The sequence below is a fragment of the Canis lupus genome, chromosome 19, assembly GCF_003254725.2.
Source record: "Canis lupus dingo isolate Sandy chromosome 19, ASM325472v2, whole genome shotgun sequence".
NCBI classification, from domain to species: domain Eukaryota; kingdom Metazoa; phylum Chordata; class Mammalia; order Carnivora; family Canidae; genus Canis; species Canis lupus.
Genome location: NC_064261.1, coordinates 32,943,107 through 32,961,347, shown reverse-complemented (window position 1 = coordinate 32,961,347; position 18,241 = coordinate 32,943,107). Strand labels below are relative to the sequence as shown.

Genomic DNA, 18,241 nt, shown 5'->3' with positions numbered 1-18,241 from the left:
GCTATTTGCAACAACATGCATGAACCTAGAGAGCATTATGGTATGTAAAATATGACAGAGATATACAGAGAAAGAGATTTCTGCATGGTATCACTTAAACATGAAGACAAATTAACAAAGTTGAATGCATAGAAACAGAATAGAATGGTAGTTGCCAGGGGCTGGAGAGTGGGGGAAGTAGAGAGAGGCTGGCTATAGGGTACAAATATTCAGTTATAAAATGAATAAGTTCTAAAGATCTAATGTATAACATGATGACTACGGTTGGTAATACTGTATTGTACACTGAAATTTACTAAGAGAGTAGAGCTTAAATGTTCATACACATACACACACACGCACACACATAGCGAATACCAGAGGTATCGCATGAATTAACTTGATGGTGGGAATTTTTTTACAATGTACATGTATACCAAGCCATCACATTGTATATTTCAAATATACGACAACTTCATTTGTAATTATACCTCAGAAAACTGAAAAAACAATAAAAATTTCAAAAACAAACTGTAAAGAACAAGAATAAAAACCTCTCTGGTGAGCAGAGATGATCCAGCTCTGGTCTGGTCTGACTGTTTCACACTAACTAAACATAGTTCAGGTTTTATCTCATCCAGTCTCATGGGCAGACATTTCAAGAATTCAAGTCAGGCTGTTGCATTATTCTGAAGCTCATTTAACCTCAAACTTATGTCAAGCCAGACTCTATTAAGGGCTAACAACATGGTATACTAGGAAAGTCAGAAGGTAAGTGTCTTTTCTCAGTTGACCGGGAACTGAATGGTCCACTGTTGGCAGGCCACTTGACTTCTATAGAAGGCCTTGGTTCCTCATTGGTTGGATGAGAAGGATTCAATTAGATCAGTGGTTGATAAACTACAGCCTGTGTGCCAACCACACATTTGTGTAAGTAAAGTTTTACTGGAACAAGCCATGCCCATTCATTTACATATTGTATATGGTTGCTTTCTAATGTTAATAAATAATAGTGTGAGTCGGTACTATGAGCAGCTGCAAATTGTAGATGATTTAACCCAGCCAGTTTAAGAAAAGAAAAAGCAAAAGAAAAAAAGTTATTGTTTATTTATGCTGAAAAGTCTATAGGTAAAATTAAGTTAATTTGGGGGTGTAGCACAGAGCTCCAGTATCATGGACTGAATAACTGTTACCCCCATAAATGTTTTCTTTTTTTTGGCAGGGGGAGAAAGAAACATCCAAAATTTATTCTCCAACAAGACAGACAGCATCAGCAGGTAAAAACTTACAGGGGTTTCTCTCCACAGATCAAACATTCACATGGGCATGATTTGCTTAACAGGGAGAAGGGCTCTGGTGTGTTCTCTGTAACAATATCCACTTTACAGTGTAAACAGGTACTAGCATTGTGTTCTCAACTTACAATTCCAGAAGGAAAGGCACAATGTGGCAAAAAAAAATTTTGGATCCTAAAGTCAGTTGAAATAACACAGACCAACTTTTGTTAACAGTCTTGATCTACTTTTCCACAAAGAAGGAGATTCTCCACTCGGAAATTAAGGTCTTTCTTTCTCCTTCCTTATTCAACCATCAGAGCGTGTTTCATCATTACATATACAAAAAGGGGGCGGGGGGGTAAAAAAAAAAAAAAAGAATCATGAAAATTATCTCCAACGTCCAGCTGCTCCCACCACACATCAACTCAGGTTTAAGACAGGGCGTCAGAACACTTCGGCGGTCATAACATAGGAAAACAGACATTATGGCTACAAAAATAAAAAAATAAATGAGGTAGATAAATTAAAGCTTTCACACCCATGACTTGCCGGTTCGAACATCGTAGCCTTCATGCAATACTCAAGAACAATCTTCATACTAACTTGGCATAAGCTGCACCAAAGGACATTTTTTTGTACAAAGTAGTATGTGAACCTATAAGAAATATGCCCTTTCCGTGAGTTTCTTCAAGAAGGAAAACCCAGGTCTTTTTCAAGTAGGCACTGGCGAACCTAATTAAGTCACCTGAGGGTCCCTGCTTAGGTGCCTAGCCCTCCTGGTGGCTCAGACCAGGAAAAGCGTAGGGAAAAGCGTAGGGAAAGCGTAGGGAGTACATTGGCACACTTGGGGCTCCTAATGAACTCTAATAAGCAGCAACACACATTGACTCCCTAAGGACTAAACCAGTCCATTTGAGGGTATGCTACCTAAGGTCCCAAGGCTGAATGAAGAATTTTGTAATTCTACAACCTTAGTTTAAATTAAAAAAAAAAAGTACATTGAGGGGAAAAAAAAGAAAAAGGAAGGATGGGTACAGGGATTGGGGGGGGGGGGTCATACAAAACAGGTCCCTAAACAGATGCCAGATCTCGTCCACCTACCTGCATACAGTCACCAGGGAAGTATACAGTATCCCCTCCCCCAATTCCTCAATTAGGCTAACAGTTGTCTTGTCCATTGTAGTTCAGTAAGTTCCAACTTGAAATAGGAGGATGGTCTTTGGAAATACTTACTCTCGGTTGTACAAAGGTTTTATGTATACAGTTTGTTGCAAGTAACAAAGCTACTTTGCAAGACCCGCTTCTTTCCAAAATTAAAGAAAAAAAATTCTAGTCTGTATATATTTTAGGGGTTTTTTTTCTTTTTCAATTTTCTTTTTTCAATTTCTTTTCTCTTTTTAATTTTTTTTATTTTTTCAATTTTTTCAATTTTTTTTTTTTTTTTTTTTGCAAAGCAGTATTAACAACATCAACATCTGATTGTAGGACTCGCCTGAGGTTGTGATCACAACTGTAAACATCATTTGCACATCAGTAAGCAAAACAGGAGATGGGTTCTTTTAACAAGGAAAAAAAGAAAAGAAAAGAAAAGTAGAGTTCTAGAGGTCATTCTGCCTGCATTTCTCCCTGGACAAAGAGCTTAGCTGACTGCAATCTTATTTTCTTTGAGGAAGTGAGGGAATTGGTGTTTGGGGACGCTGTGGGCAGCACCTGGTTTTTCCACTTCAGCACTGATGGCAGGCTGGGGGCCATTCATCTCGGACATAGTGGCAGTGTTCACAGTGGAGCTGGCCCCCAGGCTGACTGGGAGGGTAGGACTCCCCCCACTCTGGATCACAGAGAGAGAGCTCATGGTCTTCATGGCCAGACCTCCGTTGAGCACGGTGGTGTACTGGGTCCACACCACAGGGCCCATGGTCACCGCAGGGGCCAGGATTTCCTCTGGAAACATCTCAGGGACTCTCCTGCCATCAGCTCCTAGCAGAGCCCTGCTGTCCTCGCTGGCCAGCTTCCCCCCACGGGGGCGGTAATGCATCTTGAGGGAGCTCTGGCAGCTCAAGACCCGGTGACAAGTGAGACATTTGTTGGGGTCGGTGGTGGCCTTGTCCATGTTCTCCACCAGCCGCTTTAATTTTAGGGTCTGTGACCCTGGCTCGGGGGTCCCCCTCTCTTGGAAGCCACCAACCCTTGGGGAAGTGTGGTTTGCCGCCCCCCCCCCCGGACAGTAGGGATCCGTCCTCACTTTCAGGGGAAGGCCCAGGCTGCAGGTGGTTGGGCAGCGGGCGCCCAGGAGGTCCTTGAGGTTAGTCCCTGAAGAGAGATTCTGAGGTAGCCCTAGACGGGGGTCCCTCTTACAAGGACAGGTTTGCGGGCAGCCCCAGTGGCGCAGCGGTTTAGCACCGCCTTCAGCCCAGGGCGTGATCCTGGAGACCCAGGATCGAGTCCCAGGTCGGGCTCCCTGCATGGAGCCTGCTTCTCCCTCTGCCTGTGTCTCTGCCTCTCTCTCTTTCTCTCTGTGTCTCATGAATAAATAAATAAAATATTTAAAAATAAAACCGGGATCCCTGGGTGGCGCAGCGGTTTGGCGCCTGCCTTTGGCCCAGGGCGCGATCCTGGAGACCCGGGATCGAATCCCACGTCGGGCTCCTGGTGCATGGAGCCTGCTTCTCCCTCTGCCTGTGTCTCTGCCTCTCTCTCTCTCTCTCTCTATGTGACTATCATAAATAAATAAAATAAAAAAAAAAATCTTTAAAAATAAAACCAAAAAAAAAAAAAAAAAAGGACAGGTTTGCTGTCTAAAGAGAGACTCGATTCATGTATGGGGACGGGTACAGAGAGTGCAGGGAAAGCCATTGCCTGCCGTCATTTTGCCGTGCAACTCGGCAAAGAGCTGGGGGTTGGCCTTCACCTGGGGATGTCATGAAAGTGCACCTTGAGGTTGCCCTTGGTGGTGAACCGGTGGCCACAGACAGAGCACAGAAGGGTCTCTCTCCGGTATGGGAGCGGAGGTGGATCTACAGGGAGCTATTGGTCCCAAAACCCTTGCTACAGTACTTACACTTGTGCTTGCAGAGGACGGCCTCGTCTTTGGGTTTGGCCTCCACCGGGGACATGTTGGGTGGCTTCCCCTTCCCTTTCCTGGACGGGTCTAACGCCACCCTTTCTCAGGTGGAGAAAGGGCTCTGGAAGAGCACAGAGCCTGGGGCCTGAGGTAGCAAAGCACCGGGAAGGCGCGACATGACGTTGGGCAGCAAGCACCCTGGTCCCCTCGGGCTCCAGGGCGAAGGGCGCCCGCCCCGGGAGCTGGCGGTGGAAGGGGTGTTTGGTGAGGCAGCTGGGCTGGTTTCAGGGCGTCCAGAGACAGGCCCTGGCTGCCGGCTTTCTGGCTGAGCAGGGCCACGGCCGCGGAAACCGCTGGGACCTGCGGCTGCCCAGGGTCTTGAGGGTGTCGGCAGCCGCGCCCCCGAGTGGAGGGCGTGCGAGGCCCACGTGCTCCCCTGCGCGCCGATGTGCTGGGCGAGCTGGGTCTGCTGCAGCTGCTGCTGCGGCGCAGGATCTGCTCCAGGCCTCACCGGGGCTGCTGGCGCTGGGCGCTGCGCGGCTCACCGGCACCTTGGTGCCCCAGGGTGACCTTGGTGTTGGCCACTTTGCCTTTGGGTAAGTAGCTTATGGCCTGGGACTCGGTCGGCAGAGCGGTCTCCGCCTTCAGGTATACGACAGACTGGGCGCCCGGCTTCTCCTTCAGCTCCCGAGCAGCCGCCGCCCTCTCCGGGACCCTCCGCAGCGCCTGGGCTGTGCTGGGGGCGGGGGGGGGGGGGGGGGGGGGGGCAGGGGGGTGCTGAGCGCGGCCGCCGGCCCCTCGCTGTCGCTCCTGGTGAGCACCGCTGGGGTTTAGTGCAATTTTTCTTATGTTCTAAGAACTCCGAGAAGCTGAAGAACTCTGCCCAGCATTGCTCACAGATGCGAGCCTCCACCCGACGAGTCCTCTCTGCAGTCACTCCATCCCTGTTGGCTTCACTGCCGGTCCCGGGGTGGTTCATTGAGCCCCGGCTCCCCCGCTGCCCGCGCCGCTGCGGCCGCATCTGCAAACTCCGGGGCGAGGGCTGCGGGGGCTGCTCGCCCGGGTCCTCCTCCGAGTTGATGTGCTGGGGTTTGCACTGCTTGCGCCTCGACGGGGTGCGAGCATCGGGCGCCTGGAGAGCCTCAGTTATTTGCCCACTCCGCCACAAATTCTGTTACCCCCATAAATGTTAAATGTGTTGAAACCCTATGCTCAGGACACCTGGGTGGCTCAGGGGTTGAGCGTCTGCTTTTGGCTCAGGTTGTGATGATCCCGAGGTCCTGGGATCAAGTCCTACATTGGGCTTCCTGCAGGGAGCCTGCTTCTCCTCTGCCTGTGTCTCTGCCCCTCTCTCGGTGTCTCTCATGACTAAATAAATAAAATCTTTAATAAAATAAAATAAAATAAAATAAAATAAAATAAAATAAAATAAAATAAAACAAAACCCTGTGCTCTAATATGTTGGTAAAAGAGGCAGGACCGTTGGGGGGTAATTAGGATTTACTGAGGACATGAGAGTGGAAACCTAAGGAGGATCAGTGCTCTTGTGAAAGTCAGGAGAGAGTTTGCTCCCTCTCTGCTCTCTAACAGGTACAGATACAATAATATGATCGTCTACAAGCCATGAAGCAATTTCTCATCAGACACTGGATCTGCCAGCACTTTGATCTTTGACTTCTCAGCCTCCAGAGCTATGAGAAATAAATGTGTGTTGTTTAAGCCACCTAGTCTAGGGTAATTTGTTATAGCAGCCCAAGCAGACTAAGATAGCTGATAATACCATCAGAAATCAGCTTTCAACTCAGTGTTCTCTTTGATGGCTTTATCCTCAAGATCCTCAGGATCAGGCCCAGCATCCTATATTCCCATTGATATGATATGAAGTACAAAGAAAGAGAGAGATTTTGTTTCCCATAATACTGTACATGCAATCTTTGAGGAGGGCCTTACTGAACCCAATAGACCTGACTTGGATCTTGGACCTATTCCTGAACTAGTCATGACAGCCAGAAAGAATGCACTGACTGACTAGCTTACATCATGTGATACATGCTGTCATCCAGAGTGGTCGCATTTCCTCAAAGCACATGGGCTGACAATGGAGGATCAGGGCACACTTGCCACACACACACACACACACACAAAAAGAACATTTATGTTGGGCATAAAAGTCACACACCTTTTCCATAACCATATAATCATCTTTCAGGCCAGCGGAAAGTTTCTTTGAAACTTTGGAATTGCATAAAATGTACCATGGATAGTCACTGAGAAAAAAATTACTTGAAGGAACATAATTACTAGAGAAAGTAAGGAATATGGAAAGTTAAAATGATATTAGTACTACACACTAACATTTGAAGTTCATGATGACTTTTTTATGAGGGCCAATGGTAGGTCAACGAAATGACAAAGCTTTTTTATTATCTTAATCATTTTAAGGTCAGGAGGGATTTGGAAGTGAGGTTATTGAAGAAAATTAAACATTCCATGGTGCATTTATCTCCTTCACACTTTCATCTCAAGAATACTTGTCCCTGCTCATTGCTGCTAAGAGGTCTTGCCATGTTTAGAAGGCACAGATTCTAAGTAAGACGGTGAGGAAGCCCCAGAGGAACAGGAAATTTTTGGTCTTCTGGGGAAGATTTTACCCAGAATCCAGATGATCCCGAGAGCAATTCCATATATCAGTCATGGAGATAAACAGCAGCCCACATACCCAGGATATAGGTAAGTAGCTCCCCCTGCTTCCTAATAACCTATGCTCAAGACCAGTGGCTTTTAGGAGTGCCTGGGTGACTCAGGCAGTTGAGCATCAGCCTCCGGCTTGGGTTGTGATTTTGGAATCTTAGGATGAAGCCTCCATCTTGGGCTCTCTGCTCAGTGGGGAGCCTATGTGTCCCTCTCCCTCTGCCCCCTACCACCTTTTGTGCTTGTTCTTGTGCTCTCTTTCTCTCTCTCAAATAAATAAAATCTTTAAAAAACACCAGTGGATTTTACCACTGTATCAACAATCAGAAGCTTTGAAATCCCCTTGCAGAAGAAGAAAAAATTTAGAAACATTCCATTTTTATTTGTTTATATCTAGGGATACTCCATAAAATTATAATCTATTCCTAAACTCTACTTTTCCATGGAAATCATTCTATGCAGGAGAAAGGAAAAGGCAAGCAAGGGGCTCACATTCTTAGGTTTTTCATTGGAGCTTTGCATATGTAGGCTTTGGGGGTTCACACAACCACCCTGAGATGTGTATTATCATATTCATCTTACAGATGAGGTAAGTAACTTGCCCGCAGACTCAGCCAGCAGTGAGTAGTGCTTTAAGCCCATATCCATCTGATTTCAAAGTTTATATTTCCCTATAGTAGTATACTGCCTCTCAAAGTTCTTTTCCCTACAAATAAGAAAAGAGAGCCATTGAAATGACTCTGTTGTCTTGGTTCCCTTTCTTTTTAAGCAGAGTAGCCAACAGCCTTTTTAATGCATTTCTTCCACTACCAATGGGAAGAGGCTAAGCAGGAGGTTAAAATTGTCCTTTCAAAAAAGATAGGTGCAAAGAAAATGGTATTGTGAAGTGGCAACAGAAGAGGGAAGGGACTGGAGACACCAAAGCTCTAGTGTGGGCACTCTCCCTTCCTGGCTGTATGTCTTTAATCAAGCTAGCTGTCTCCTGTCTCCTGTGGTTCACCTTCCCCATCTATAAGATGAGGATGATAATAATACTTACATCACAAGATTATTGAGGGGGAATAGTGAACCACCATGTAACAATTTAGAGCAGTGCCCACACGTAGTCAGTTCCCAGTAAATGTTAACTTCCATTAACTCTCCTCTTTGGCCTCACTTGGTACAACCCACAAGGCTCTCAGCCCCTCCACAACCACCAACCCTGTTGGAAGAATGTAGTATCTTGATGTACTTTAATTAGTTACTGATTTGTTGGCATTTGTGGTCGGTGTTCTCTGCCCAGATGTCTTTTAGGCCCATCTGTTAGCTCAGCAGTTCTCAAATTTGAGGGTATATTGAATCAGCTGGAGGGCATGTTAAATCAGACTGCTGCATCCCACTCCCAGAGTCTCTGACTCAGTAGGTCTAGAGTGGGGCCTGGAAATTTGCATCTCCAACAAGTTCCCAAATTGTTGGCCGAGGAAGAATACTTGAGATTCACAGTAATGGACACATTTTTGAACATAAGTCCGCTTAGCTGGACTATATAAGACCTGTAATGCAGTGAAACACTAGTAATGAAAAGGGAGAATGACTAAACCCAAAATTGGCTCCACAGGCTTCTGCCTTCAAAGGAGGGGGCTGGGAGGAGTGTCATAAACCACTTCAGTGAGAGCTAAAATCTCTCCACTGCTTCTTTTCCCTTTCAGCAGACACTGCTAGGGAGGGGGAAAGGCAGAGGCCATTGTCATGGTCCACTAAGCCACAAAACACTTTTGTGAGACCTTGGATGTGCAAGGAGACCTGGAGGTGATCTGAGTGCTTTGAGCTTTTTATTGCTGTTCCTTAATGGGAAGGGGATAGAAGTAGAAGAGGGAAGGAAAATAAACAGAGTGAAACCAGAAGAAGGAGTGAGAAGTACCACTGAGCAACATGTAGGAAGCTGGAACTTGGGTTGGTAAAGATGGTGAAGGGCTTACAAAGAATATTGTTCAATTTTAGGTTGTTTGCATTTTTATGTATTTTATATATTTTATCAGTCCTTTCTATCTGCCAAGTCTTCATGAAAGTCAGCACCATGCAGAGGCCTTGTGGTGGGGATGCAGGAAAGAGGTGATAAAGCAAGCGCAGAGACTGATACTGTAGCTCAGATGATGCATTTTGAAACACGACAGCATGTCGGGACAGCAGCGCTCTCTGAACTGAGTGACTTAGAACAGAGGCTCACAGCGAGAGGTGTGACCAGCAGAAATACAAGCCACTCCCTCAGCAGAAATATAAGCCACCCCTTCCCAGAAACCCTGGAGAGATTGGGAATGACTCAGACTTCCTACTGAATTTGGCATGGGATCAGAAGGCAGCTTCATTTATATCTCAGTGGTCAGGGGACCTCAAGGGACATCTGGTAAATACCAAACTGCTCTAAGTAGTTTGCAGCACAAGAAGAGTTTGGGTTTCTAGGTTGGGAACCATTAGATAGTTCTTGATGGCTCCTCCTTTCTGCATCACCTTTCACAGGTGGCCCAAGAAACATGGAGGTTCCTGGCTCAGTACACTGTTAACACTCTTTAAAATATGGCTCACATGCAGAAGTTTGGCAGTCCTCATGCTTCTAGAAGAAATACCATCTACATCTTTCCAGTGTGACTTAGCAGCTCTGGGGAATGAAAGTACAAGTTTCTAAGTAATAAAGACAGAGCAAAACACTATTTGGGAAAGGGACATTAATTGTTGGCAGTTAAAAAGTAATGAGTAATTCATAGTGGCTTTCTGCTCTGATTTACATGGTAACCTTTTTTCTCCTCCACAATAAAATTCACAAACAACAGAAACATCTGTTTATGGGTCTCCTGTCTCCCATCTGCATTCATTAGGCATCTGGGTGGGGGTGTCAGAAACTTCTAACTCATCAATGCCTCCCCTGACAACATCTGATTCCAGTTCCCTTGTTACACCCAGAGGGGCCCCTTCCAAAGCTGTAACTAAAACCAGTTTCCTTGGATGGCTTTCAAGTACTAATAATATACCCCATTTGCAGATGGAATCATCCTGGTGGTGAATGGGAAGCCAGCGAGGTCCTGGAAATATCCCCCAAGGTCTACATCTTCCTCCCTGCCAAGTATGCATGCCCAAGGGCATGGGGAAGGGAGCTTTAGGTAAGGCCTTCACACCTGGGATCCAAGGGTATCAGGTCCCTAAAGATGTGAAAGTGACAGAAGGAGAGGTTTTTATGATGCACCACAAAATACAATAAAGTCCCATCAGACAGTCACTTAAAGAGAACATTATCTCCTCTTGGATGGTTGCTATCACTTCTCCTCACTCCGTGGAGGCTGTTTCGACACCGTGCCCTATCATCATGCCTTAATGTCAAATTACTGAGGCAGTAAGTCCATAAAAGGAGTGTGTGGAGTCATGTGACTGAGCTGAAAATTTCGGAAGAAGAGCACACAATTGTATATTAAGGGAGAAAATATCTAGAACTTAAATACTCATCTCTGCTGCATTTTCTTTTGCCTTTTGAGAGTTTAATAACATATTTCTTTTCTACCCTCTGTCTAAAGATGTAAGGTTTTGGTGGCAGATGTTAGTAGCAAATGCGCTTAGTAACAGTTGGGTTGCCACTGTCTGCTTGTCCCTTCCAGACCCTACCTACAGTCCTCTTGCTACCTCCACCTCCTCCTTGGCCATTTTCCCTAATGCGACTACCCCTGAAACTGAAAGGTGCTGGACTTCAGAGTAGACAGTTTCCCGTGCAAAGCTGGAGCTACACGTGAGCTTGTTAAAGCTTGGCCCAAACAGGAGGTTTGAGCTAGATGATGCCAGTAGTGTTCCTTACCCAAGACTGGTCCCCCTCCAGTCCTGCCTGAAAGTCTGAATGGCTGCTGTCACTACCCTCCTCAGTCTTACCCAATAAGGAGATGATATGGTTGAGAGATCACAGTATCAGAACCAAACAGGCCCTGGTCTCAAATCTGATTCTTATAAGCTGAATAGCTAAAGGGCCTTGGTTAGCTCACCCAACCTCTCTGAGCATCAGTTTCTTTTTTTTTTTTTTAATGGGAATTCCACTTACCTTGTAGAGTCTGTACTTAGTAAGTACTCAGTAACACAAGTCTTCTTTTCTTTTGTGATTGTTGCTGTTTCTGTGCTGTTGAAATAAGAAAGGAGGAGGAATGGAGTCCCACAAATGAGAAACTATCTCTTTTTCCTTGGAGATTAAGCCACTGTCTTAGTGGCAGAGGAGGGGGAGGATCTTAAGCAGGCTCCACGCCCAGCATGGAGCCCGTTGCAGGGTTCAATCACACAACCCTGAAATCATGACCTGAGCCAAAATCAAGAGTCATTTGCTTAATCAACTGAACCACCCAGGCACCCCCACAAGAAACTATTTCTTGAGGACTTGCATTCTTGGAAGTAAGACTAGCACATTCTTTCACAAAGGAAAGAAATCCTTCCTGGTCTCTGCCAGGTCCAGATATCCCACTCTGCCCTCTGGAGTTAAGAAATATCTTAAGCTAGCCCTGAAAAGGCAGAGAAGCCTTTCCAATTCTGCCCAACCTGAAAATTTAGCAGTCATGGAAAAACACATTGGGAATTAATTAAAGACTACCAAATATACTTAAAGACCAATCAGAAACCTACCCGTATGGAATGCTCAGCAGAGATGATCTTCAGGACAATTTTTATTCTATGAAACCTTCCCAGCTCCTTCAAACCCCTGCTGAAAGGGAAGTGACAGCGGACCATCTCCTTGTAGCTGCAAGCTTATGAATAAATGGCCTCAGCTAATTGGGTCTCTGGCTTATTTTCGTCTTTGACAGCAGGGTAACTTACTAATTCACTGTAAGTCGTTAATGTGTCACCCCTGATTTGTTACCAAAGGGTAAATTTGGAAGGGGTAGATGTGTCACATATGCTTAGATAGGGACAGAACTGAGGCATGGAGAATGGGGTGCCTGGCAAACGTGCACTAGATATATGCTGGGTTTCTGAGGTGAAGTGGATGAAGCTCTTTAAAGAAAGAGACAAAATGCTAAAGACATCTTTACCTAAGTCATACTTATTTCCAACGATGGCACTAGAGGCCTGCTTTAGAAATAGTGTGATTATCAGTTAACTATGTCATCCATGGTCAGGTGTAGAGTATATAAACATGCTCCATTCGACTTGAGTACAAGGAAAGTCACCTTGCTTTATTTTTATGTTCAATTTAATTTGGTGAGACCCTTACCATCATGCAAATTCAGAAGTCCTAGGAAGAGAGGAATGGCTTACATAGACCAGAAAATTTGACGATCTATGTCATCACATCCCTAGCAGTTGCTGCTAAGATACTCAGTGTCCAAGTTAGCAAGACCTGTTTAGGAGGTGGGATGTCCCTGACCTGTACCAAGTGGGCCTTGGAATCTATTGCCAAGACTTCTAAGCAGATCCATTCTCCCTTGGCTTCGTACAGCCACCGTTCCATCCAGAGTGCTATAGAAAGGCAGGCCTTGGGCTTCCACGTCTCGTGGAGACCACTGCCCACTCCAGGGTAGCCACTGGAATTTCTAAGGAACAAGAGGGCCACAAGCCAGTGCCTGCCTCAATTCCTATTAATTCCTCTCCCCATCTGTTGGATGAGCTTCTAGCTCCCAGATAATATCTAGGTGGAGCCACACAGACAAGATAGGGACAGAACTGAGGCATGGAGAATGGGGTGCCTGGCAAACGTGCACTAGATATATGCTGGGTTTCATATAATGAAGCAAGGGGAAGAAACCTCTTTCAAGTTTCCTGAAGCCAGCTTCTCTGGGACCCTCATACAAATAAAGAAAATGTACCCCTTCCTCAAAACACATCATGTGTCGTCAGAAAATTTTCCATATTTGTTAGAACAAAACTCATATTGCCATCTGCCAGATTTTCTTATAGTAAGTACAAGAAGTCATGATGTATACAGTATATTAGAGCCCTTAGAGGAGATGTCTTTCTGCAGTGCACAACCCACACAACCTACAAGCCTTATTTACAACTTTCATTGGAGGCTCTGAAAGCAGAGAGCAAACTTGAAAAAAGTAGGATCCAAAAGAAAACCCAGCATAAAAGGATAAGGATGCTAAATATTATTTTTTTTTAAGATTTTATTTATTTATTCATGACAGATGCACAGAGAGAGAGGCAGAGACACAGGCAGAGGGAGAAGCAGGCTCCATGCAGGGAGCCCAATGTGGGACTCGATCCCGGGACTCCAGGATCAAGCCCTGGGCTGAAGGCAGGCGCTAAACCAGAGCCACCCAGGGATCCCCAGATGCTAAATATTCTAACCTGTTTAGAGAATGTATGCATTCTATATGGCTTTCACACAGTGCCTGTTTCTAAATTTGAATTATGCATCAAACAGTCTTCTTTGAGGTACGTTTATGTAGAATGCAGACGATAGGCCTCCAGAATAGGTGGGCAGGGGAAATGGAGCACCTTTTCTCTTAATCTTTAATAGTATGTAGGACCTTCCCATACTGGGAGAAAAGACCACAGAAGCCAGTCATCAACCCTCCAATGCCGGCTTTTCACTGAAGCCAGGGACAAGCTGTCTCCATGGCCCAGTGACAAGAAAAACACTCTATACATTGTGCTCAGGCAATTGTTCCAAAACTAGGAGTCAACAAAGCTCTAAAACCATCACACTTGGCTTCATTCACTGAGTGATCTTTGGCAGAGGGCTAAGGAGCCACGCTCTGAGAACTGGGATGATAAAAAGATCATTCAAATGCCTGGAGGGGGGGTGTATGGTGAAGCCAAGGTACATTCCATCATGCCAACTTCCACAGAGCTGGAGAAAAGAATCCCAGGAAATAGTCAAGGAGAACGGACAATACATCTTTTTGCTATCAGCGAACTGAGACCTACAGGGAAAATCTTTTGGTGGATGCCCCCATGGTAACAATCCACCTCAATGAAACAAGGTTATCAGAATCAGGCAATTGTCTACCTGTGAGGTAGTGCATTGTTCACACTCCACACAGCTCACAAGGGCCATGTCACAACCAGAGTGCCATGCACAGTCACCACTTAGACAATTGCTTCCTGGCCCACTCTGTCTTTATTCTCAGGTGTGCTGAACTCACAATTCTCCATCATCATCATCATCATCATCATAGTCTTCAGAGTTGAAACCTCACCTGTTTCTCCAGGTATAACCTTCATTATCCTAACACTGATCCTGATAATACACAACTCCAGCTGTTACTGCCTCCCCAGCTCAGCTAACCTGCTCTGGAACTCTGTTCTCCATGCCATGCTCAGTCCTGGCCCACCCCAACATGGAAGCAGACAGTGCATATCTCTAGACAGACGGCTGAGAACATGATCTTCCAAAGAGCCTCCGAACCCTCAGTCCCAAGGACTTGTTGAGAGACATAGGCAGACCTCAACTTAGACTAAATTCTATTTGGGGAGTAAGGTTTCAGCAACATTTCAATTAAAAAAGATCACAAATTCTGTACTGGGGCACCCATAGAAATAGAAGAAAGAGCTCTAATGAAAAACAGTAAGGCACCTGGCATTCCATGTTCTCTCCCCCATTACTCCCACCATATATTTAAGTAATAACTTATTTACCAGAATAATATCATGTGAGCAATCCCAGATGCTCTGGCTCTTAGCATCTACAGCTTTCCTAACAGAGTTAGATGAACAACAGGAGGCTGGAATAGAGATTGGATAAGCCAGGCTGCAGTATCCCCCACAGCAGAGCCAGAGTTTGGACTTGAGGTCTATTTGATGCTGGGACTTACTCTCCTAGTTGTTACTGCTACAGACTCTGCTTTATTTTGTTAAGTGCCAACCAATGAAGCTTTAAAGGAGCTAAGCATAAGTTCCAAGAGTGAAGTTCAGAAATGTATAGACTATTAAAACCGGTTAGTTGAGAAATCTTCCAAAGGAGTCAAATGGGAATCTAAAATGGCAAAGGGACTGAGCCTTTTAAGGAAGCAGAAAAGAAAGAAGGTGGGACAGTGGAGGGAAAGGAGAGAAGAAAAAAATTAGAAAGAGAGAAAAAAGAAAATAGAGGAGGGAAGGAGGGAGAGATGGGAGGAAGAAAACATTTAGTTTACTACATAATCCCATTTAGGATTTACTCCATATAAGTCATATAAGGATCCACAGCTTGCTTAAAAAAAGAAAAAGAAAAAGAAAACAAAGGAAAAGAAAAACAACAAAAACCACTGAAACAGCTTAATAGTTGACAATGGCTGAACATAAGTTTTCTTAAAATTAATACAATTGGAGCCAATACATAAAAAACGTAATTGTATGAAGTCTTCTTCTTGCTAATCAATTAACCAGGGCTCTCTATGCCCTTTAGATGTCACTGAATACCCACGCCCCTGGAGCAGACTCCAGGTTTTGCTACTTTCTTCATACTTTCCTTCCTCTGGTCCCAGGATCTCACCCAGCTTGGGTAGCTGGGAAAAGCAACAACCAAATTCCATGAGGTTGTTGCTAAGTGTCACAGACAACTCAAAATACCCTAACGGTATGTTCTGAGAACACTGGTTCCTCAAGATGATGAAAGAGTTTACACTGCTTGAAAAATGTCAATGACTTTATTTACTTGAGAACATCTCAAACTTTTACTGTGCTGATTTATATTGTCAATATCTGATAGGATGTAGTTAATGTCATATCTCTTAGGCGTGCTTTTTTTTTAAGAATATTTTGGGGGTTAGTAGGACACAAAAACCATTTGAGGATCCCTGACTTGATCAGCTCCCCTTTCTAGACAATTTTGCATTTTGCTGCAACCACTCCCAGGGAAGACTCTTACTACAGAAGTTTCTAGCAAAAAAGTGAGAGGACCAGGAAGAAAAAGTGGGCAAAGAGACCAAATTCTCTAAACCTCCATCATTCTGTAGCTGTTGGACCATTTATAGGTGGAGCCAATCCTTCCAGAAATACGGACACCTCCTTGGGCTTGAGTGTTCATTTCACCAAGGACATCTACAACAAAGTCTCATCTGAATCAACAATGAGAAATCCACATTCTTCATGTTAGCAACAAGAAAGAAGGACTACGAGAAATTTGGGTCTCACACATACTCTGTAAACCAATAAGCATGCAGCAAATCTCTTGCTTGGCAGTGTGTTCTTGGGGGGAGAACAAAAGGAATTAAAAGCCATGTTTTTCGTCACCCTGGAGAGCTCAAAAGGCACATAATTTTGTAAAACAACAAAAATATGTATAAAGGAAGAAACTAAAGCTTGCAAGTCCTCCACTGACCTGTAAATGTAATAACTTGGGAGTGTTTCCTCTCTCACAGAGGGAGGCAGCAGCCCTGCTCTTGCAGGAAGCCAAAGTGGCCAACTCACCACCAAGAGCCTACCTTCTTTGTACCAGATCCCAATAAATCCACAGGCACTGCGGGCTCTCCTTTTGCTGTTTGCTTTCAGGCAAAACTCCCACTGATTTACAAATGCCCACTTCCCACACAAAGAAGAATTTCTGGAGGAGAACTGCCAGAGGAGAATAAAGGCCCAGAATGTGCTAGGAATTGAAAACGGTCCTTTTTGTGTTAATTGGATGAGAATGCAAATGACAAGGAGTGCAAACAGTGAGCACCCTCCACCCCAGGGAAGTCACTAACCCTCCAAGTGGAATGTTGGGTACCTGGACAGGAATTGGAAACAAAAGTACAACAGCAGACTCTAAGTGGGTGTCTAACCCTGAAAAGTTCAAAGCCAGTAGTTAGGCTGAGGCCCTGAAGTCAGGGACCAAAATTCAAGAACACTAAGAAGAGTCCGGTGATTTTTATCAATTATTACACATAATTCTCCTAATAACCTTCCAAGGTGTTGTTATGGGGCTGGGAAGGTAAGTGACCCGCTAAATCAACACAGTTCTGAGCAGCAGAACTAGTATGTAAGCCAGCCCTGGCCTTTCTCCTGTTAAAGATAAACCAAGGCATGTTGAAAATGTTAAGAGTTCATTTGAGCAAAAATCAATTTGAATCAGGCAGTGCCAAAGCAGACAGTTAGGAGTGTTCAATGGACAGGAGCCAGGGGAAAGACTTCTAGAGAGAAGAGGCAGAAAGCAAGCAAGCAAACTATGTGGTTGACTATAGCTGAGAGCCTCCTTGGCTGTTTGTGATTGGTTGTCCTTAGTGTTTTGATTTCATAACCTTGAGGCACTTATGGGCTTAGATTTGGGTTTGCTTACGCATATTGCCATGGCTTCAGAGCCACCTCAGACAAAAGGCCTCCTTGTTGAATTAATGTAATATCCCTATAGCATCCATCTCCCTGTAGCCCAGAATCAGCACCTAGAAGAGTCACCTCTACCTGGCTTCTCTTTAGTTTTTAAATCCCATAGGTAACACCTGAGTATGGTCTCTTCCTTATAAACAATAAAAAACATAAGCAACAAGAACTCTCAACTATTATAGATAAAGTCAAAGTCCTACTAGACCACCATGCCCCATCCTGTCTTCTAAACAGATAACTGCTGCTACCCTTTGGCATGTCTCTTTCTAGAGCTTCTTGCATTTACATTCACATACGTGTACCCATGAAAATACATAGCACTGTTTCGTGGGAGCAACTCTCACAGAAATGATATCATGTATTGCTCTGAACCTTGCTCTTTTTTTACTCAACAGTGCATCTTGGAGATCTTTCTCTGATAGAGCACCCAGAGCTACCTCATTCATCCTAACCATAGCAATGCATTCAGTAGCCTGGCAGTGCAGTGTGACTTATGTAGACATTCCCCCATTGTCGGGCATTTAAGTTGTGACTAGCTTTTTTTTCTGATGTAACAGTCTTGCCATGACATGTGGTGATGACCCAGGCACATTTAAGGACCCAACACAGGCAGACCTCTGAGAATTATCTGAGAAAGCATCCCAGGAGATAGAGAGATGTGGAACCTTTAACCCAGCGAGGAGGCTCCAGTGGTGATGGCTGCAGGGGATGCTCAGGGGAGCCTGCTGTCCCCAGTGGCCACAGATCACGTTTGTTGGAAACTGAGAAGTTCCTGTGAAAGCCAGACGCAGCCTTCCAGTTTAAAGAGGAGACTGCAAATAAAAAACACACTTAAAAAGTATAGTTGATGTAAAATGAAATAGTCACTATGGAAAACAGTATGGAGGTTCCCTCAAAAAATTAAAAATGGAATTGTCACATGATCCAGCAGTTCCGTTGTTCCAAATATACTCCAAAGAACTAAAAGCAGTCTCTCAAAGAGAGATTTGTACACCCATATTCATAGCAGCAT

The 18,241-nt window shown here is 44.7% G+C and overlaps 1 pseudogene; it reads right to left on the bottom strand.

Moving 5' to 3' along the window:
• Positions 1-2,895: 2,895 nt before the first annotated feature.
• Positions 2,896-17,189, bottom strand: LOC112649742 (sal-like protein 4; annotated as a pseudogene).
• Positions 17,190-18,241: the final 1,052 nt, after the last annotated feature.